This window comes from Silene latifolia, chromosome 9 (genome assembly GCF_048544455.1).
Source record: "Silene latifolia isolate original U9 population chromosome 9, ASM4854445v1, whole genome shotgun sequence".
Taxonomy (NCBI): Eukaryota; Viridiplantae; Streptophyta; class Magnoliopsida; order Caryophyllales; family Caryophyllaceae; genus Silene; species Silene latifolia.
The window spans coordinates 66390763-66414027 of NC_133534.1; the positions used below are offsets into that span (position 1 = coordinate 66390763).

The window sequence follows — 23265 nt, forward strand, 5'->3', positions numbered from 1 at the left end:
GTTGTACGTTTTCATGTTTACGTACATTCATTTCTTAAATCACTATAAATAAGTGATGTTGTAATTGATTATAATCATCAAATTTTTAATACAAATTACACATTGAAGTTCTCGTTGAATTTTAATACAAGAGTTGAGAAGTAATTCAATTCTATTTTGGTTTTCTAGCTGCGGTTGGTGAAATCAATCGTTTAATTATTAGGCGAGGTCGTCTAATATTAAGCACCCAATTTTGTATAAATTCAAGGTCGAATTTGTGCAATCATATCTTTAATTTTTATTTTCTATTTAATTATAAATATAAAACCCACAAAAAAAAGTGCTTTATTTATATATTTCCACTTTGTGGAAACCATAAAATATTTAACGCTTCCGCTAACGTATCATACAACATCAAAGGTAAGTCAAGAAAACATATATTTCTACGAGTGACTAGTAAGTCAGCAGCAATGCCAATAGCTATATCTCGTTCTTCACTCGGCGTAGCTAAAACATGCAATGACTCATTAACTGCACTGCTGCAACATCATCAAGAGCATTTAGATGAGTACTCTGAGATGGAATTTTTGCTTGGTGATAATGCAGTAAGAATTTGGCAATCATATCCTCCGTCATGAAACATTTGCATGTTTTAAAGACTATTCTAGGACCCCTGCGAATAGTCTGAACACCATACATATCATTTATGTCTACAGAAAGCCAATATGCCATAGTGACCCCAGGTGCACTTTTGTGTATCAGAAACAGTTGAGCCCAATTTCGACATACGAGCGCCATATGTGCTTTATCTTCGTAATGATCAATTTTAGAGAAGATTTTTTGCATAAGATCTTGATTATTAAAAACAGAATGACATGCTTGATAGTGACGGCCAGGCACTATAACTTCCTTTAACGGCGAAAAGGAGAAATCCATAGCTGTTTGTTTTTCAGTGACATAAAGTTCGCGAAATGACACTTGATCTTCGTAAAGAAGATTAACAACACAACCATTGCACCCAGTTTTCATACTTGTCTATGAAACAAGTGAAATACAAATATTAGTTAAACAAAAGAAATGTGAAAATACAAAACCCAAATTCCTAGGTAGTTGGACTAACAAGCTGGGAAAATAAACAAAGGTGAAGGAGGGTCACAAAATTAGATCTAGGAAGCACAAAAGCCGGGAAAATAAAAAGGTTTAGATTCTCAGACCTTGTTTGGTGAATCTCAGACCTTGTTCAGTGAATCTAAGGGCTTGTTTTGTGAAACTTGGTCATTATAAGTGGTTAAAATCATCTATTTTGCTCATTTCTTTATTTGGTGAATTTATAGACCCTGTTTTGTGAATCTCAGACCTTATTCAGTGAATCTAAGGGCTTGTTTTGTGAAACTTGGTCATTATAAGTGGTTAAAATCATCTATTTTGCTCTTTTATTCTTAATTTGTTTCTCTGCTTCGTTGTAATCTCATACCTTATTCAATGAACACTCAAGCAACAACAGCAGAAGACAAAAAGTAGCTAGTGTAATTTATGCAAACCTCTGTAATTTATGCGACCTTTGAATAATCTCAGACCTTATTCAATGAGCACTCAAGCAACAACAAAAACAGCAGAAGACAAAATGCAACACGCAGCCAAAGAATGACAAGCTAATCACAAAATACCGTACTCAACCAGGCAAAAACTGGCAAAATAGAGGCAAAACTACTAAAATTAAAAATAAAGCAACAAAAACAGAAGTCAGTTTAAGTTTGAAGATAATATAACAATAAGCTACTGGTTTCACAAATTTACCTCCTAGATTCACAAAATAAGTTCTAGGTTTCACAAAAGCAGGTAAACGAATCTTAACAAACAGATGACAAACATTAAGTCCAAATTTGAAGATAATATAACAATAAGCTACAAAACTTAACTGAATTTAAGTGATAATAGGTAAGAAAGAGGGGAAAACTGTACGAAGAAGTAGGAAAATTGCTTTTCAATTGATGTTAGGCGTTTCGACGGTGCTTGATTATGCTGAGTAAACGATTAAAACCTGCATTAAAACAAAAATAATAAGTAATTTAAGCTCAATAACAAAAATAATAAGTAATTTAAGTTCCGACGGTGCTTGATTATGTTAGTGATAATGACGACGAGGATATGGAACTTATTCAATCGAATATACCTGATTTGAAGAGGATAATGGCAGATGGGAAGCTCAATAACAATGGCGGTCGGAAGCTCAGCGTTAATGGCGAGTGACGAGCTGAAGACGAGTTGAAGAGTGAGAGAGAAGAAGAAGAAGGATGAAGTAAATGAGAAGAGTAATGACCGTGTGTTTTGAGAGGATAATGGCGGATGTGAAGCTCAACGTTAATGGCGATGGGAGAGAGAGAGAGAGAGAGAGAGAGGAGAAGAATGACGATAAATGAGTGAGTAAATGAATTGAGTTGGGTGTATTATGACATTATATAGGGACACGTGTCATAATCTGGTGAGCCTACAATTATTAGATCCAATGGTTTAAAAGGGGTAATTTACCTCACCTTAAGGAGGGTGCCTCACATGATTCAATATATATATATATATATATATATATATATATATATATAGAGAGAGAGAGAGAGAGAGAGAGGTTCAGATGAGTTCACAAATTTGGTTGAGTCCCTAAGTCCTCATCTCTACCATTAGATCATACAAAATTAATGGTTGAGATTAAAACAAAAAAACACTCAACAAACATGCAATTAATGCTTTGTCTCTAGTAAATTCAATTCCCAATTTATCTAATCAATTACTTTCTCTTTCTTATCAATTAATTTATTAAATTAATATGATTTATTTATATTTCAAATATCAAAATATAAGATGTAAAAACGAAATTTCATACCCGCGTAAAATAAAAGCGGGTTTTTAAAATACCACGTAAATCTTCATTCGGACTCCGATTAAGGCGAAACAAAAGTCTAAATTTATTATTTTTTCGAGCCCAACACAGTGGTGATATTTTCTTATACATTTGAGTTTTTAAATTTTGAGTACTGCTAATTTTCCGAAAGTTCCAACATAAAATGATACTATGAGGGATTAAAGTTACACTCGTAAAACACTATATCTTAATTGAAGTAACACCATATTCACTTGAAGTTACACCTTTTTTACTTGAAACTAAATAATTAATTACTCACTAATTAAAATACATGAAAGTTATGCTCATAAAAGACTAAAGTTACACCCGTAAAAGGCTAAAGTTACACTCGTAAAAGACTAAAGTTACACTCATAAATTACTAAAATTATATAAACTTATGCTAAAATTACAAATATTTAAAATAATATGCGACAAAATCAATTTGTAGTATAAAATTACACTATTAAGTATTAAAGTTACACTCGTAAAAAACTAAAGTTACACTCGTAAAACACTATATCTTAATTGAATTTCCACCATATTCACTTGAGGTTACACCCTTTTTACTTGTAACTAAATAATTAATTACTCACTAATTAAAATACATGAAAGTTATGCTCATAAAAGACTAAAGTTACACCCGTAAAAGGCTAAAGTTACATTCATAAAAAACTAAAGTTACACTTAGAAAAAATTAAAGTTACGCATAAAGAACAAAAGTTACACCATCAAGAACTAAAGTTATACTCGTATAACATTAAAGTTACATAAATTTGTCAAAAAACTACATAAATTCAAATTAATATATTCAAAATCACGCTATCAAGTACTAAAGTTACACTCGTAGAAGACTAAAGTTACACTCGTAGAAGACTGGAGTTATACTCGTAAATCACTAAAATTACATATATATAATAAATAAAAATTTCTTCATCTCTTCATCCATCAATCTAAATCTCACATTTTCATCGTCAATTTATTACGCCAAAGAGTCAACAAGATCTTCATCATCAATGTATACCGCGAAATACTCATCATCATCTTCATCATCATCATCATCATCATCATCATCATCATCATCATCATCATCATCATCATCATCATCATCATCATCATCATCATAAAAACACTTTAATTTATTATAGTTAAAAAACGTAGATATAATTCAACAAAAAAAAAATTATACGAACTACTATATTTCGAACTATAATAATCTCATCCATTATCCAAAAACACTAAGTTGCACAATTAAATTATTCCAAATACATAACCAACATTTCTAACAAAATTCAACAAAAATTTCACAAGAAACAAATACACAAACGACAATATTTCGAGCACAACCGAGCAGTACTGGATATTTTGAAAACTAAATAGCATATGAAAATATTACCATTGCAACGGCCTCGAAAAAATAATAAAGTTAGGCTTTTGTTTCGCCTTAATCGGAGTCCGAATGAAGATATACGGAGGTTTTTATGAAACCGCTTTTATTTTACGCGGAAATTGTAAAGATGATAAAATGGGAGAGAAAAAGAGGAGAAATAGTGTGAGTTGATAAAAAAAATCAGATTTTTGTAATATGATTTGATGAGAGGGTGAATAAAATTATATGAAAATAAATTAATTAGTGTATGGGAAATTGGGTTATGGGAGATAAGGAATTAATTATACATAGGGAGTGTGTTTTTCTCTTTTAATCTTAACCATCCATTTTATAAGATCTAATGGTTTAAATTAGGACTTATGGACTCAACATAAAAGATAGGACTTACATGATCCTATATATATATATATATATATATATATATATATATATATATATATATATATATATATATATATATAGAGAGAGAGAGAGAGAGAGAGAGAGAGAGAGAGAGAGAGTCGGGATCCGGTGAGAACTCCTAAATATTTGAGGATTGAGGATTAGTGAATATAATATCACAGGTTCTTCAATACAATATCACGAAAAATCTGACCTTTGCCAAAAAAATTTTTTTTTTTTTTAAAAAAAAAATTATAATTTTTTTTCTCGTACGAGTGTGTTTTTTTTTGTGATATTTTATCGAATAACCTGTGATATTGTATTGAACAACCTATGATATTGTAACGAAATCCTCAATCCTCAAAAAGATAGTGTATCCTCACACATCCCATTCCTATATATATATATATATATATATATATATATATATATATATATATATATATATATATATATATATATATATATATATATATATATATATATAAGCAAGTTCAAATGAGTCCACCTAAGATGGTGAGTTAACCTGCCCTCTGACACCAGGGGCTAAGATCAAGCTCAACCTCAAAAGTATGGCACCGGTCAAGTCTTTCAGACCTCGACTCAGGGGTTAGATTCCACTAGTATTACAGGAAGAAAAACATACAGGTGAAGCTGAGATTGAGAGAGTTTCCTTCTCTCTCTGCCCCACTAAGTCCTAATCATATCCATTGATCTTCTCAGATTGATGGTTGAGATTTTAAAATTTTAAGATGAAAACTTTAGTGTTTTATAAATGTAACTTTAATTTATGAGTGTAACTTTAATTCTTTACAACTATAACTTTAATATTTAAGGTAATTTTATAAATAAAAATTTAAATTTATGTTAAAAGAATTTATTTTAAATATATAAAATTGATTTTTGAGTGTAACTTTAGTGTTTTATGAATGAAACTTTAATGCTAAAAATTGAAACTTTAATTTTTTTAGACAATTTCAAATATAAAAATTTGAATATATTTAATTTTACTGATTTATAAATTTAACTTTAATGTTTTACGAATGAAACATTAATGCTAAAAATTAAAACTTTAATTTTTTAACCAATTTCTAATATAAAAATTTGAATTTATTTAATTTTACAAATATATAAATGTAACTTTAATGTTTTACGAGTGAAACTTTAATACTAAAAATTGAAACTTTAATTTTTTTAGACAATTTCTAATATAAAAATTTGAATTTAATTAATTTTACTGATTTATAAATTTTATGTAAATATTGTAATTTTATGAAGTAACTTTAATGTTTTACGATTGTAACTTTAGTCATAATTTTTGAAACTTTAGTCCTTGGCGAGTATAATTAGTCCATATCAGAGCGTAAATTTAGTCCATATAAGCGTAATTAGTCCATATCATGTAACTTTAGTCCATATAAGCGTAACTTTAACCCATGCCGCTGAAACTTTATAATAATAATCACCCACAACCACCACCGTCACCTCCTCCAACCACCCGACCCATGACCATGACACTACCACCACCACCACCGCCGCCTCTGACCACCAGTCACCACACTCACCACTATGACGTCCCCCACGCAACAACCGCTATCACGTACCACCAATCTGAAAAAAATAGGAAAAGGCCACGACATCACCACCATCCCCATCCCCTTCCCCACAAATGACCCACCACCACCAACAACAACAACTATCGATCTGAAAAAAAAAAACGAGTACCACGCCTCCTCCAACCACCAACAACATCACCATCAACAACCAACAACAACAACAACACCAACGCCGCCATGACATCCACCTGACGCCACCATCACCAACCACCACCAACAACAAAAAAAACAAGAAGAGGAGAGGAAGTAGGCGGTCGGGCAGTGGAGGACGAGAGGAGTAGAGGAAGAAGGCGGCAAGTGATGGTGGTGTGCGGGCTGGTGGCGGCGAATGATGGCGGTGAATGGCGGATCCGGTGTTGTCGGGGTGGTGGCCGAGGGAGCACGGGGAAAGAGGGAGGATTAGAGGGGCGGGGGTGGGGTGGGGTGGCAAAAGAGAAAGGAGAAGTGGTGGTGTTGGGGTGGTGGATTAGAGGGGCGAAGGTGGTGGTGGCTTGGAGTTGGAGAGAGAAGTGAAGAAGAGAGAGAAGTGAAATTTTTTTTTTGAGGCAGTGAAATGGAAAGTTTAGGGTTTTGTTGTGTTTTTATATAGCCCTTTTATTTTGAGATTTAATCTTAGCCCTTGATTTAATTATAATTTAATGGACATGATTAGAACTCATGGACTCATCTAAGGGAGGTGGACTTAGTTGAACCTATATATATATATATATATATATATATATATATATATATAGGGGCGGGATCCCGTACAAACTTGACTTCCGTATGAACTAGGAGCCGTCATATTACATTACGTTGTTCTTTTAAAACCTAGTCATACACACTCACACATTAAACTTACATTTTTATCCTTCTACACTAACCTCCGCAACTACTGAACCACACCACCACCACCACCATTGCCGCCGGAGCACCGATATAGATCTCGCCGACGTAACTCCGAGGCCTTCATCGCCGGCGACATTCTTATTTATCTCTCCTTTTCCTTCCGGCATAGTTCTCATCCTCGTCCTTATTAAGATTGTCAAGGGTGAAGATGCAGGTGGTTTTATTAACGCGATCCGATCGATTTAGTGGTGGAAAGGGAGGGTGATAAAGATTTGTGAATGATGAAGCATCGGTTGTCATTTTTAATTAAGGATTTAATGCTGGTGATTTGCCGTCTCCTGATTCGATTTCTAGGTATTTTTTTTTAGACTTTTGCGGTTTCATTGTGAATATGTGGTGTGGGAATTGTAGTTTTTTTACTAGATTAATCGTAGTTTGTGGTTGTTTTTATGTTTTGTTTGTTTTCATCATTGTTTCGAGCTGAAATTAATTAGATTATCTCGGTTAAGTAGTTTACTTTGATGGATAGTAACTCAAAGTTTAAGTTTGTTTGTTTATTCTACCAAATCATGTGAAGTTGGATTGCGAAAACTTGTCCTACATGAAGCGTGATTGGTTGTCGGATGTGGATAGTATATTGATGTTCTGAAGGTGAACTTATTTGTGATGGGTGTTTTGGATTGACAATTGTCTATCAAGTGCAAATGCTCGGCAAAAGCCGACCCGGTATCAAGATTCCAATGGGGTGGATACATGAAATACTGTTACTAAATACATTTATGAATAATACTAGATACATGTATGATTTATGTATCTCACAATACTGATATGTGTATCTATACTAAGTAATATGTGTATCTAGGTTGATTGATTAAGGGGGGTAGGTAAATAAGTAGAAAGTTATTTAAGCTACTCCGTTTTCCAATTTGTTGCAGTAGAATTCTGGGTCTTGTGAAGTGGATTTCACAATGCCCATTGTGTAATGTTTTCAATGTCAGAATATCGGAAGCTTCTCGATGATTGATACTGCTTTAATGTGAGTATGTACATATATGTAGTAGTACTGGTTTGCAATTTGTCGTATAATTTGTTCCGTGTAATGTTTTCAATGTCAGGATATAGAGACTATAGTTAGTAGATGATGAAAGCAGTTAATGCAAAGTATAATTTCATGATTTGTCTGAGATCCCATATTCCCATCCATGAGACGAAATGAGGAAAAGCATTTATTTTAGCACTCAACCAATGTAATTATGTGCATCATACATCCATGTGATATTCGTCTACCATCTTTTACCAATATCCCCACCTTCAATCAAATTCACATGTTATCTATTTACTAAGTGGTTTCCTTTTTTAACTAAGCATATTTGGTGATACTTTGACATAGGTCAGTTCGTTAATTACAACGATTGTTGACCCGGTCTGAATAACTCATTTGTCATGTCTAGTATTATGATTATTAAGACACTAATATTTTCATTTTTGTGATTAAGGTTGGTCTGAATATGCTAGCAAGGTGTCGGGTTTGGAGCAGATTTCACAACCGAAGGCAAGCCCATTAAACTTCCTGAATCAGTAGTCCCTGAAGCTTACACATAATGGGAAGTGAAGGTGTTTGACTGGCAAACTCAATGCCCAACACTAGCCGATCCTCAAAGCTTGCTCTTATCATACAAATCTATAAAACTACTCCCAACTGTAGGATGTGAGGCCGATGCTGCAACAATTCACACCACTGATTCAAAGAATATAGGCGGTGAACAAAGTAACAAAACAATATTAGAGCATAAGTTGTTATGTATCGGTTTGGGTGATGGACGAGATTGAAAGGTACAAAGTGATTGAAGTTGAGCATTGTTTGCTTGATCCTCGGGATAAGGAGTCCCGAGTGAGAGTTATTCAGATTGTTAGATTTGAGGATTCAGAGATGAAATTGGTGAAGATTATAGTGTTTTGTGAACAGTGGTATGGGCCGTTTAGAAATGGCGATCAGTTGGGCGGTTGTGCTATACGTGATTCAGCGTTCGCATCTACTGTGAAGCTAAATGATTTTGATGTTGCCGGTGCCTGGCAGGGCTCGACTGCTCTGGCTAGCTATCAAAGGTTTATACTTTGACATAGGTCAGTTCGTTGATGGATGCTAATATGTTTTTTTGTTAATATTACAAGGTTGGAAATTCCTGAAAACAATAGAGATTCACAACTAAAATTGTTATATTGTATGTAATGCAGAGTGATTCATATCAAGCAATAGGATGCTACAATCTCTCATGTGCCAGAATCACACAAATAAACACCAGAATTGCCATCGGAGCCGCAATTTCCCCTGTTTCTTCATCCTCTAACAACCAATTTGATATCTTCATCCTTATTTGGAAGGTCTCACCCTCTTCTTTAATTAATTTTCGGAAAATTATTATGAATTACTTCAATTTTTAAGTGCGACATGTGTGAGACGATCTTCTAGAAACTAATGGTTTGCCATAAATGAAATAATGGCAGGATCCAAAACTAGAAAATTGGTGAATGAGCTTCGGAGAGGGGACACTAGTAGGATATTGGCCAGCAGAATTAATTCATAACAATTTATATTCAAACTTCACATTCATATTCAAAAAGTCACAAAGGAGTGTATCTAATTTGCCAGATATGTGTATCTAGTAAGGTAAATGAGTGTCTAGCTAAGTAAAGGCTTGTATCTACCAATCTAAAAAGTGTACCTAGCTAGCCAGAGATATGTATCTAACAAGGTAAATGAGTGTATCTAGCATAGCATGATAAAAGAGTGTATCTAGCAAAATAAATAAGTGTATCTAGCAAGATAAATAAGTGTATCTAGCAAGGTAAAGGAGTGTATCTAAGAGGGTAAAGGAGTGTATCTAGCAAGGTAAATGAGTGTATCTAGGAATATAAAGGGGTGTATCTAGCAATATAAATCAACAATGTTTCTTTGCCAGGTAATACATCGAGTTCCTTCCCTTTCTTTGGATATCTTCTTCGGTTCTTTGGAGGATTTGGTTTCGCTCCAACTTCGTACTTTATAAGCTCTCCATTTCTTTTAATATCCATCACATTTCTAACAATGCAATTAAGCATCTGTCTTATTTCTCGTAATCATCGTGTTTGATGAACTTGCAGCTGCCTAGCGTAATGTGGCTCATCATCAAGAAACCTATCAAATTCAGTATTTCTTGGCTCATCAATTGTGTAATTATTCTAATAATGATGGGAGTTCTATGCTCATTTAAGACGGCTTATATGCTGTTTTGCGACGGTCTTCGTGCCCAAATATTGACGGAACCACGTGTTTTAAGCTAAAATAAAGGCGAGTTTCAATACTGTATTTAAGACGGAATTTTACTCTTATAATGTGCTGCAAAGATGGCGGAACCATGCTCGAGTTTATGACCAAACGACGACGGGTTCAGTGCTTGAATGGTGCTGCGTTTGTGCGTGAAATAATGTAGCAGCTCAACCTGGTGGTGTAATACCCCGTATTTTAGAGGATAATCAAAGGTTTGGTCAACATCATTTTATTAAAATGTGATTTATAGAAATGGATATTTTATATTAATTATTTATTAATTATTGAGACGTGTAATTATGAGACGGGAAATAATAATTAAATAATACATAATAATATACATAATAATATATGACGGAGGATGAATACATATGACACATGCTTGTATTAGTATATGGTATTATACAACTAATAAGGTAACAAGTATTTTATACGGTATTAATATGAGATAATAATAATAATATTACTTAATAAGATAAGGAAAGATCCTCCACCTACCTATTAGTATAAATAAGACCCTCTAGCTATTCTTTTGTGACTTGTATTCACATAAAATCACAATTAAAAGTAAGAGAGAGAAATATGAAGAAAAAGGGAGCTTTACATCTATCTTACAATCGTCTTATTGTAATCGTCTCATAAACTCTTTCTTTTTAATTAAATTGATAAAATAATATGTTGCCTCGACTTAAGACCCGACCTTGACCATTGACCCGACTAGTCTGACCCGTTGACTTAGTTTGACCCGTTGACCCGTTTGACCCAAATTAAGTTTAGGGGTTTCTAATTGATTGTTGTTGTAATTGCTATTTTGGACCAATATTAAGGACCATAGAACAGAACTCGTAGACTGTCTTGACCCGACTGACTTATGGGTAGGGTTAGGTCGGTCTATGTGTGATGGGATGAGGGTGTTGTTGGTGGTGGTTAAGGCGGTGGTTGGTGCTGGTGTCGCGTTTTGCAGGGGTCAGTGGCTGCGTAGTGTTGTTGTCGTTGCTAAGTTGTTTGCATAGGTCTGGGTATTCCATCCTTGGCCTGGGTTCGACTCAGCCATGTCAGGCCGCTGGGCACCACCATGGGTCAAGTGGCCGACCACGGTGGTAAGTCTGGTGGTGGGTCTGGGTGAGTCGAGTCTAGCGCCTGAGAAAGGGGGAAGGGAGTGACTCGGTTTGAGTGAGAGTTGTTGTCGAGGAAAGGGAAGTTTGTGGGGAGGTTATGGGCTGTTGTTAGGGTGGTCGAGGATAGGTCTAGGATGGTCTTTGGGGCAGAGGCGTGTTGGTTGAAGGCGGTTTCAAGGGTTGTTGAGGTCGTGTTCCGCTGTTGTTGTTGGGTTTGTTGTGTTTTCGTGTTTGTGGGTGCATCCACTGGGTTCGGCAGAACCAGGGGCCACTCTAGGCTCTACCGTAGGTCAGGCATGGTGGCAGGCCAGGTGGTGGAGCCTGGTTGTATGGAGGACAGTGAGGAAAGGGAGGATGTCGATGATGTTGGCAGTTCGGTGTTGTTGTTAGGAGTGTTGTTGTGGGTTGTGTCGAGAGAGGAGGCAGGGTATAGGTGGTGTTGCGGGTGGTGGTCATGCAGGTGGTGATGGTCACGGTTTAGGTGAGGCTTGGTGAAAGAGAAGTGATGGTCACGTTTTATATGTAATGACTGTGGGTATTAGGCTGAGTGAAAGAGAAGTGTTGGGGGAGTTTGTATTTTGATGACGGGTTTATGTATATAAATCATATACTTAATAACTCATTTAAATTCGTAATTATATTTAATAAACTAATTGATATTGAAGCGGGTTTTGACTAATTAATTAATTCGTATCATATTAACTAAGAGGCCTTTGGGTATAATTATAATTATTAATATTACCCCATTTTCTTAGGTGACGGGTTTTAAATAATTGAGTCGTGAACTTATAATTAATTAAATAATTAATTAAGCGAGGCATGTTATAATTATTATGTAACACCCCGATTTATGAAGGAGCCTTTAGCAAGACATTCCCTAATAAACCGGACTGTTATCATCTCGGTTTCCCGAGGTAGTGAATAACAAATTAAACTCCAAGGCAAAATATATAATTACTTTAACTTAATTATTACAAAACCTCTTTTACATCAAATTACAAGGAACTAACATAAATGAAAGTGAAAGTCTTCTAAATGATGATCTAGCTACTAAGTCTTCTGATCCAGTGTCTCACGCCCATCAAGCTCCCAGCCTATCTCATAAACCTGTCAAGCCTGCTCCCCAATATTTGGATCGTCACAGGTGTTCACGAATACACAGGGTCAACCACGAGGTTGAGTAGGGAATACAATGAAACAACAAAATATGATATGCATGCTCCTCCGTCACCTCCATCTCCATCTCAACTCATATCTCATAACCCGGAACACCCAACCATACCGATCCCAGTAGACTATATATCGACCGTAGCCGATCTGCCCACTCACTTGTTGAGGACACCAGGGCAAGTCCTGCAGAACCCGCCTGGGCCTTATCACAACATCATCTTCACCACACCACATCACCACAACATCCTCCATCTCCAATGCATATGAATGCTCAAAAGAAATTAATGCAACACAATATATATATCTTTGAACTGATCAATCATAAAATCATGCCGGTTACCAAATGTTGTGATAACATACTCAATACGATCAATTCAGTCAATCATCTTACAGTATATGAATCATAACGTAAATCAACAGCCACGAAGCAAGTCAACGTTCACAGTTTGGTCATACGAAACACAAACAAGTCAACACAATTCAACATCAACGATAATAAGTCAAGTGTATTTCCCTACCTTTTCGCAATCCAAGCACACACAAGCAATCACTTATGATCCTTCACTTATCCATCACCTACATAACATAATTATGTATAATTACCATCTACTGAGTCAATTAATCATGCACATAACCTAGACTCATCATAACTTAATAGGAATATCAATTTAAAGAACAAACACGAGTTTTCCTGATTTTCCTGCTCATGGCAGACTCGGTATAAAATGAATAACTAATTCCAGAAAATTCGAATTGATGCAAGGCCAATTGAATTGGAACCCCATTAGTCTTAGCTACAATTTATATCTAACGTGTTTTTCTCAAATTCCAAACTTATCAAGGGTTTTCAGACCGATTTCTAAAAACTGGCAGAAACCGTCGCATAAAAAGTATTGATTCATAAAACGAGTTTGACAAATGGTTCTTAAGTAAAACCAACGCCTAACTCATCTAAACTCTTTAAATTAAATATATGAAAAAGACCCAGCACCAATTCAATATCTAAATTATGTTTTAGAAGTAATATTTCAGCCTCTACTGATTTGCGGACGTTTTAGATAGACGTTCACAAATAATTTCTTCAGGGAACACTACACGGTGAAATGCTACCAATTTTCACAGGCATAAACTAGGCTTGGAATAAACATGAGTCTCTTCTTTAACTTTTTGCATCCCACGGCTTTAAGACAGGTAAAACACTCAAATAACACAGACCAACGAATCTGTAAATTGCTGTAACTATTCCATTCATTTATCTCATACAATTTATAATCAAAAACCCCCAAACCAATTCTAGGGCTACGAAAATTATCCCAATACTACTATAATTATGCTAATAATTGAATAAAGAGGTAATAGGATAGTCTACTTACGAAATAAGATGAGAATAGGCTGAGAAATCGCCTCGCAATTCCTCACGCGGCTCCCTTCACACACGGCTTTCTCTTCTCTCTTTTCTCTCTTTTCTCATGGTTAAAATGAATATGGTGATAGGGAGATTAGGGTTTGGTTAGATGGGTTATACATATAGGATAGGTGCTATTAAGACGATACGGGCCTAGCCTAGTTAGATTAATTAAAACCCGAGTCACATAATTACCCGAGTCACAAATACACTACACGACCCAGCTGGTAACTCGGTCTAATATAATATCATATTAAAATACCGGGTATTACATATTATGTTATAATTGGATAGGTATTGGACTTACGGAAGACTGCTTGTGATTATATTTATTATTATTATATTGCTTGGACTCGGAATTCGCTATCGAGGTATGATAGCTACTCAATCACTTTAATGTTTACTTGAATGATCTTAGCTGATTGTATTGGTTGAATTAATTGGAATTGTGATGGATAATATATGGTTGTTGGTTGGTTGCTTTGAGATGATTTAATTATTGACTACCTCAGCTCGTGACTGAGATGATTTGATTACTGACTACCTCAGCTCGTGACTGAGATGATTATATTGATTTGGTTTCCCCAGCCTCGTGTCTGGGATGGTAAGTATAATATTGTTTGCATATCATATCATGAGCACTTGCATTGGTTTCCCCAGGCTGGTTCTGCAGGACTTGTCTTTGGGATGTTATTGAGATTACCCCGGCCATGGATTGGCGGGATGAACGGGAGCGTCGGAGGATTGATCATGAGCATGCATTGCATTCGCATTTAATATTGTTCCTGTATCCATCTATGGTGGTTGTTTGGCTATTCCTACTCAACCTCGTGGTTGACAGTGTATTCGTGAACACCTGTGGTGAACCATAATGGGGAGGAGTTTTGACAGGTACTAAAGATTAGCTGACTTGGGAGCTTATGGGAATGCGTGAGGACTTGGCCAATCTATCTAGAAGTCTAGACCACATAGAATATTTAATCACTTTATTTATTTCCGCTGCGAGTTGTAATTATTTTATATTAAGTTTTACTTGGTTAAGTTGTAATGAACATGTAATCGCTAAGTTTTAATTTAATGTACTTTGGTGAGTTGGACTTTGTTATTCACTACCTCGGTAAACCGAGATGGTATCAGTCCTATTTATTTGGGAATGTCTAGCTAAAGGCTCCTGAATAAATGGGGGTGTTAAAGGTTGTTTTGCGTGGTAGTGTAAGGAGCAGCCACATCCATAGCAGGGGGTTCTCCACGACCTGGTGGCCAGCACGGTGGTGGCCTGGTGGTGCATTGGTGTCGCGTGAAGAAGAGAGGCAAGAACATGCTACCCATATACATACCTCATCGGGGTTATATCCCCTGCCCATCGGGGACACCTGCAGCAGGCAAGACGAAAAGAATTTAACGCCCCTACGCCATTAAACCATGACGTCTCCCTTGGGTACCGGGGATGCAGCCACCAGGTCTAAAGCGTGACCTTTCAGCTCCCTTAGTCCCTGGCTTATATATTGCAGCATTGTTCACCGTTGTGGAGTTTGCAGATAATGATGCATATGGTTCATTAACGTGGAAGGTTACAAAACTACCCAAAATATAAATTTAGGTAGCTAATATGTATGATACTGCAAATTGGCAACTGTTAAAAGTAGGTACCCATGTTAGATTGTTTTGCGAATTGGATGTTTTGTATTGATACCCAATCAAGTAAAAGATTCTTAAGTTTGATGGAAAAACTACATTAGTTTAATAATCTACTACATTTTAGTACGTATGTACGTAGTTCGGTTGAATTATTTACATTTTCAATTCGGTTTTTATTCAAGTTCCGTTTTTCTAGTTCTCTAGTTTTTGCTCAAGTTCTATTTGGTATTTTCCTCTATTTCTCCATTCTCTTTTGTTATTTCAATTACTTTTCTTTTATTTTGTCCTTATGCTATTATTTACTTAATTGTATTTAGATTGTTTACGTTATATTAGTGTGAATTGGATGAAATTTGCAAGCTACTATAAATGATAAAGAGAATAGTGCCAGCATCATTGTTTTCATTGTTTCCTGGCATTAGCATTTTAGTGGGTTTATAAGTATATTTGCCTGTTTTGTAGGTTTAATATCAATCGCGAATAGTGTTGTGAGTTTTGTTTGTACATTTGTCTGTTTTACTCGGTAACCTTTGTATGTGAGTTTCTTTTCAGTGGGATGTTGTCAATTGATTACATTTAATTGGCATGGAAAGTGATTAGAATGGCGACATTATTGAGCATCGTTGGTCACGCCCAACCATTCCCACGATCACCAACACTCACTCCACCACCACATTGTCCACATCACCTTTCTTGCTCTTCCCAACCCTCATTTCTCCACAGCAGACATCACCCCTAATGCTGACAGCCCTACCAATTACCAGTCCCTGACACCGTATGAACTACCAAGATACCCATATTACTACCCTCAGATACACATGGTCTTACTATTAGATACACAAATCGATTTGTGTATCCAACAGTAATCCCGTGTGTATCCAGGCTTATTAACAGTAATACCGTTCGTGAAAGGCGGTGTTGTCCGGATACACTCAATAGTATTGTAGAATAAGGGAAAGGGAACTAAAATGCTTTCTTGTTGTATGAGTACGCTTGTCACCATCACTTTCCATAACTCATTGTTTAGCTATTTTATCAAATTTCTTGGAGCATCAGTCACTCCATCTGAGTGATAATTATTCTGTCTTCTTCTTTTGGAGCTGGTGATGATTGCAGGATTTTTGGAATGGAATTCTCAACTTCTTGTGGGTACTTTTCCCTTGACTAATGTTTTTCTCTTTCAATATATAACATATCACTGAATAGACCTTGTATAAGGTTGTCACTACATAATATTTATCTCCAAGAGTCTTCCATGCATAACCGGCTATACACATCTCCAAGACCACGAGCATGTTACTCAACCTAACGCAAAACCACCAAAACTCCGACTTCCACCTCGGACAACCCTTACCAAGAGCATGAACAATACAAACTACAAAGATACCCATATTACTTCCTCAGATACACATGGTATTACTACCGGATACAAATGTATCCAGTAGCAATACCATGTGCATCTGGGCTGGTATTTTGTGTATCCACTGCCACCGCCACCCCCACCCCTACTAAAACGCCACAAATTCCTTGCTTTCACACTCACTAAATCAACATTGCTTCCCTACCTCTCCAAATAGCCACCCCTAGACAACGCCGACGAGATATCCCTGGCCACCCTTAAAGCATCGACCACCGTCGTCCACACTTAGAACCATCACAACAACCCTGAGCCGGACAACACCACCTTTCACAAACTCCATCGCAACCCGTAATCAACCACCGGAAATCAGCAGCCCCGTCTCTGCCTTAGCCTCGCACAAGCACAACTTTTGTCGTCTGTTATCTCTTCCCTAACCGGAGTGCCGTCGTCGAGAACCTTATCGAGATCTGAATGCCATATTGTATATCACTCACTTCCTGAATAAATACGACATTTGAGTTCATCAGTGAACTATTCGGGAAGTTCAGGGCCATAAAAGTCTAGAAAGGTACGATTTGTCGCCGCAATTAGGAAGAACGAAAAGGGGCGGTGGTTCTGTGACATGATATGTGTAGTTGACGAACGAAAAGGATAAGTGGCGCTGATGATGCCGTCAGTGACCGGCGATGATTCCATCATGATGCGGTGAGGCCACCGGTGGTAAGAGTAATGGTGGTGGTGTTGAGATATGAGAGAGAGAGAGAGAGAGAGAGAAGGGGGAAGCACGGGGTTTGTGGGTGTATATTTGTGTTGAAATATAGCGTTTCATTCTTTTAATCTAGTGGTTGTTAAAGAGTTCGTACGATTCGCACCCTAATTTAGTTCGCACGGGATCCTGATCCTGATTCTCTCTCTCTCTCTCTCTCTCTCTCTCTCTCTCTATATATATATATATATATATATATATATATATATATATATATATATATATATATATCCCGTGCGAACCGTACGAACTAATATAAACAATTCAATTACGTCATCTTATACTCAAATCACATATCCAATTCACTTTATACCACTCTTTTTTCCTTGTCCTTTTTTTTTCCTTACCACGCAGCAACTAGCCATCCACCATACACCTACGCTTCACCGGAGTTACCGCCATCGCCATCAGAGCTCCGGCAACCTTCGTCGTCGGCCTCACGTTATCTTTACAGCGTTTGACAGAATTCAGCATCTCGTCTTTCCAATTTCCCTCTCACGTGAAGCCCTCACCTTCCACGACTCCTACCGGCATCGACACCGTCTCGCCGTTAGTCTTATTGAATTCTATAGTATTTAGTGTAATAGAACATGAATTAGAACTAATGAAGAAGATGAAGATCAAAGATTGTAATTGTAAGAGATTGAATTGAGAGAAAGAGTATAAACTGAATTTTTATTACATCAAAAGTGAGTATAATACATCAGCTGTCTTGTATTTATATCAATCTATAAACTGACATACAACAACCTTTTAACTGTAGTTTAGTTGATCATAGTTAGTTGTAACTGACTGGTTAGTTTATAACTAACTCTTTGACACATCAACTAACTATTAACAACCCTACGATATTCTATATACTCAATATTCCCCCCTTAAGCTGGAGGGTCTTGAAAAACCAATCCAAGCTTAGAAGCAAGGAAGCGATATTGTGCAGACCCCAGTGCTTTAGTCATTAGATCTGCCAGCTGATGGTTTGTCCTAACATGCTTAGTTTGTAAAAATCCTTCTTCTTGCTTGTCTCTAACAAAATGGCAATCGATGCTCAAATGTTTGGTTCGTTCATGGAACACTGGGTTCTCTGATATGTGTATAGCAGCCTTGTTATCACAGTATAGCTCAATAGGTTGATGTACCATGATTCCCAAATCCTTTAGTAATGCTGCCAACCAAATCAATTCTGAAGTCGTATAGGAAAGACTCCTATATTCTGATTCAGCCGAGCTCTTGCTTACTGTACTTTGCTTCTTGGTTTTCCATGAAACCAAAGAATTGCCCAACAGTACACAGTATCCACTCAGTGACCTACAAGAATAGGCACATTGACCCCAATCTGCGTCACTGAAAGCAACCATCTGAAGATTAGACTGAGCACTGTAGAAGAGTCCTGCATTAATTATGCCTTTTAAATACTTTACTACATGCAATGCAGCCTGCAGGTGAGGCATTCTAGGATTACTAACAAACTGGCTTAAGTGTTGTACACTGTATGAAATGTCAGACCTAGACATATTCAAATACAGTAGTCTTCTAACTAGCCTACGATATTGTTCTGGATTGTCCAAAACATCCCCTTGATCCACTGACAGCTTTAAACCTTGCTGCATTGGAAACTTAACTGATACACAATTCTGCATTTGCAAATCTGTCAATATGTCCAAAATGTACTTTCTCTGATTAATCATTAACCCTGTCTGATTTCTTGAAACCTCTAGGCCAAGAAAGTACCTCATCTGCCCCAAATCCTTAATGGAAAAAGCACAATGTAAATCCCTCTTAAGTTGGTCTATTTCTGCAATTGAGGTGCCAGTCAGAACCACATCATCAACATAGACTAGGGCCACTGTAAATGACATGTCTTCTGGTTTAGTCTTTGTGAATAATGAATAATCATGTCTAGATTGAACATATCCCTTACTGTGAAGAAATTTGGTTAGCTCTTTATTCCATTGCCTTGAGGCTTGTTTTAAGCCATACAAGGATCTCTTGAGCTTACAAACCTTCCCTTCTGGAATAAGAGAGCCTTCAGGTGCCTTCATGTAAACTTCCTCATCAAGGAAGCCATGTAAGAAGGCATTATTGATGTCCAACTGGAACAAAGGCCAGTCCTTTGCAGCTGCCACAGCTAGTAATGCCCTTACTGTTGTAAACTTAGCAACTGGAGAAAAAGTGTGCTTGTAGTCCTTATCTTTGATTTGGTTAAATCCCTTGGCAACCAAGCGTGCTTTAAATCTTTCCACAGTGCCATCACTATTATACTTAATCTTAAAAACCCACTTGGAACCTATAGCTTTATGTCCTTGGGGTAAATCAACAATCTCCCAAGTCTTATTGTCCTCTAAAGCCTGGACTTCCTTCTGCATTGCTTCTATCCATCTAGGATCATCTTTAGCTTGTCTGTAAGTGTATGGCTCATGCTCAAGCATCACATTGGATAAAGAACCAACATACTCTGGATCAAACTCTTGCAGACCTTTTAAAACCTCTGCTTGAAATGCAGTGGCCTGAACTGAACTGGTAGCATGGCTTTGTCCTGGGATCTTACATTGAAAACCCTGCAACCAGGTGGTCATTTGCCTAGGCCTGGTGGATCTTCTTATTGCAACAGTCTCAGGTTGACAGACTTGTGTACTGATATCAGAACTCTCAGGAGGAGTAACAGAACCAGTATCAATATCACAATGCTGAACAGTCTCAGCAGCAGTGTCTGAACTGTTGTCTCTAACTGCAGCAGGGATAGCAATACTGGATGCAGCTGGATTCACCAGACTACTAGTAGTAATTTGTAGCTCTTCATAGGGTCTATCCTTCTTAAAAGGAAATATATGCTCTTTGAAAAGAACATCTCTACTAACAAAAATCTTATGTAATTTTAGGTCATACAATCTATAGCCCTTTTGGTTATGAGGATACCCAACAAAAATACAATCTCTTGCCCTAGTTCCAAATTTATCTGAAAAGGTAGGGGGCATGGTAGCATAGCATAGACAACCAAATATTCTTCATGCATCATAAGATGGTTTTGAATGAAAAAGCAACTCATATGGGGCATTATTATTGATCACAGGAGTAGGCATTAAGTTAATGAGATAAGTAGCAGTCAACAAACAATCACCCCAAAATTTTATAGGTAAATTGGCATAAAACCTTAAGGCTCTTGCTGTTTCCAAAAGGTGCATATGCTTTCTTTCTACACGCCCATTCTGTTGAGGTGTCCCAACCACACTAGTCTGATGTAATATACCCTTTTCTTTAAACAGTTGGCCACAATGTTCTTGCAAAAATTCTGTACCATTGTCTGATCTAACTAATTTGATAGTTGCATTGAATTGTGTCTCAACATAAGATAAAAAATTCTTTATTAAACTATAAACCTGATCCTTGTTTTGAAAAAGAATAGTCCATGTGTTCCTAGAGAAGTCATCTAAGATAGTGAGAAAATACTTTGCACCAGATAAAGTAGGCTTTCTATAAGGACCCCACACATCTAAATGAATAAGAGCAAAACAATGAGATGCTCTACTCTGACTAGTAGGAAAAGGCAACCTGTGATGTTTAGCTAGAATACAAGAATCACAATGAAATTCCTTTTTATTTATTATTGGAGTAAAACCAGTTACATACTTCAATTTATCAATGGACATATGGCCTAACCTTGAATGCAAAAGAACAGCAGACTCAAGCTTAGTAGAAGATAATACACTAGAATGACTAACAGATTGCATACTATGATTATCTAGGAACTGTTGAAACTTCTTACAAATAAGTTGCTTAACAAGATTAACTAAGTACATAGAATGTTTATGCAAGGACTGATTATAAAACCTATAAAGATCACCCATTCTCCTCCCCTTAGCAACAATCTGCTTACTTGAAAGGTCCTGAAATGCACAACCATGGGAAGTAAAACTAACAGACAAGTTATTGTTATCTAACAGTTTACTTACAGAAAGTAAATTTTGTTTGAAATCAGGTATGAAAAACACATTCAGCAATCTGATATGATCAGTTAATACTAAAGTACCCATTTGATGAACGAATTTAATGCTGCCATCAGGCAACCCCACTTTAAGAGGTTCCTTAAACTTATGAATATTAGTTAAAAGATGCAAGTCATATGTCATGTGGTCTCTAGCTCCTGTATCAATTATCCAGTCTTGCAAATTTTGACCCTTATGAACATTTAAACTAGAGGAGTTAGAATAAATCATACCTGCAAAGTTTGCGGAGGATAGCTTGGGTTGTTGATCAGAAATTCTTTTGAGAACCTGATCAATAACAGAAGAAACAAGCCCATCTAACATATCAGAAGTAAACCCTTGATTGACTGAAGTTGCAGCTGTGTAGACACCTCGTTTCTGCACCTCCCGCAAACCACCCGGTGATGATTGGGCCGCATGTTTGATTCGCGGAACGATTTGTGACAGTTCGTAAGATTATCGTCAAGTGTTTGCTCAAATATAAATGTCGACCTCTTAGTTGTCATCTACGTCCTGATACGGTCGTTTTGGCAGTAATTAGAGTACATTCGAGTCCGGTCAAAAACCGTCTCCATTTTCTCGATTGTTAAATCCCGAGTCGAATGTTCGGAATGTTACGGATATTTCTATTCCATATTTCATAAATTTTATCTTTTGGCAAATAATATCCCATAATATTCAAAAGATAATCGAATTATTTCCGTCCTACCATAACTCAAATGCGGAAATCTTTCTTCTGCAGGAGGAAACCTCCTGGGAACAGACGCAGCAGTCTTTGCGCCTCTTCCAAGGGACGCATGCATTCGCTGCGCCTCTTCCCAGGCCCTTCTTTGCATGATTTACGTATCTTTTTTATATCTTTCCGAGATTCACTTCCAAAGAGTCTCCGAAACCCTATTCCTTCACGTGATTAGTATAAATAGGAGCTTTCGTTCCTCATATTTCTCACGCGAGTGTCCGCCCTTCTCTTCTCCCTTTGCATTCTAGACTTCGTTCTTACTAATTGGCGCCTACGTGCTTGGACTTCCGACCACGTAAGCTCGGATCTTTCCGGGTACCAGCCTCTCCGTTGCATGACCGACCAATTTGACCAACTACACTCAATCAATCTAATCAATTAATCGTTTTCCTCTTACGAGGGCACTCTTTCCTTGCATTCGCGTCGAGCATTCACTAGTCGATTTTCTTAGTTCATCTCGTTTCGTCAACATGTAAGTCTGAGGGTGTATAATCCTCTTTTATTTATTGTATTTTGTTTATCGTATAATCATTGTAAGGTTTATGTCGAAAATACCTCATTAAAACCGATTTCTAAAACCGTCTTTAAAACCTCTTTTTACGGATTTTCAGAAGACTAACAGTCGAGAAAAGACGCAGCAACTGCTGCGCCTCTTCGAAGGAGCGCAGTTCCTGCTGTGCCTCTTCGTGAGGC

At 36.8% G+C, this 23265-nt stretch overlaps 1 pseudogene; it reads left to right on the forward strand.

Annotated features, from left to right (window-relative positions):
• Positions 1 to 449: 449 nt before the first annotated feature.
• On the forward strand, positions 450 to 9208 carry LOC141601147 (uncharacterized; annotated as a pseudogene).
• Positions 9209 to 23265: the final 14057 nt, after the last annotated feature.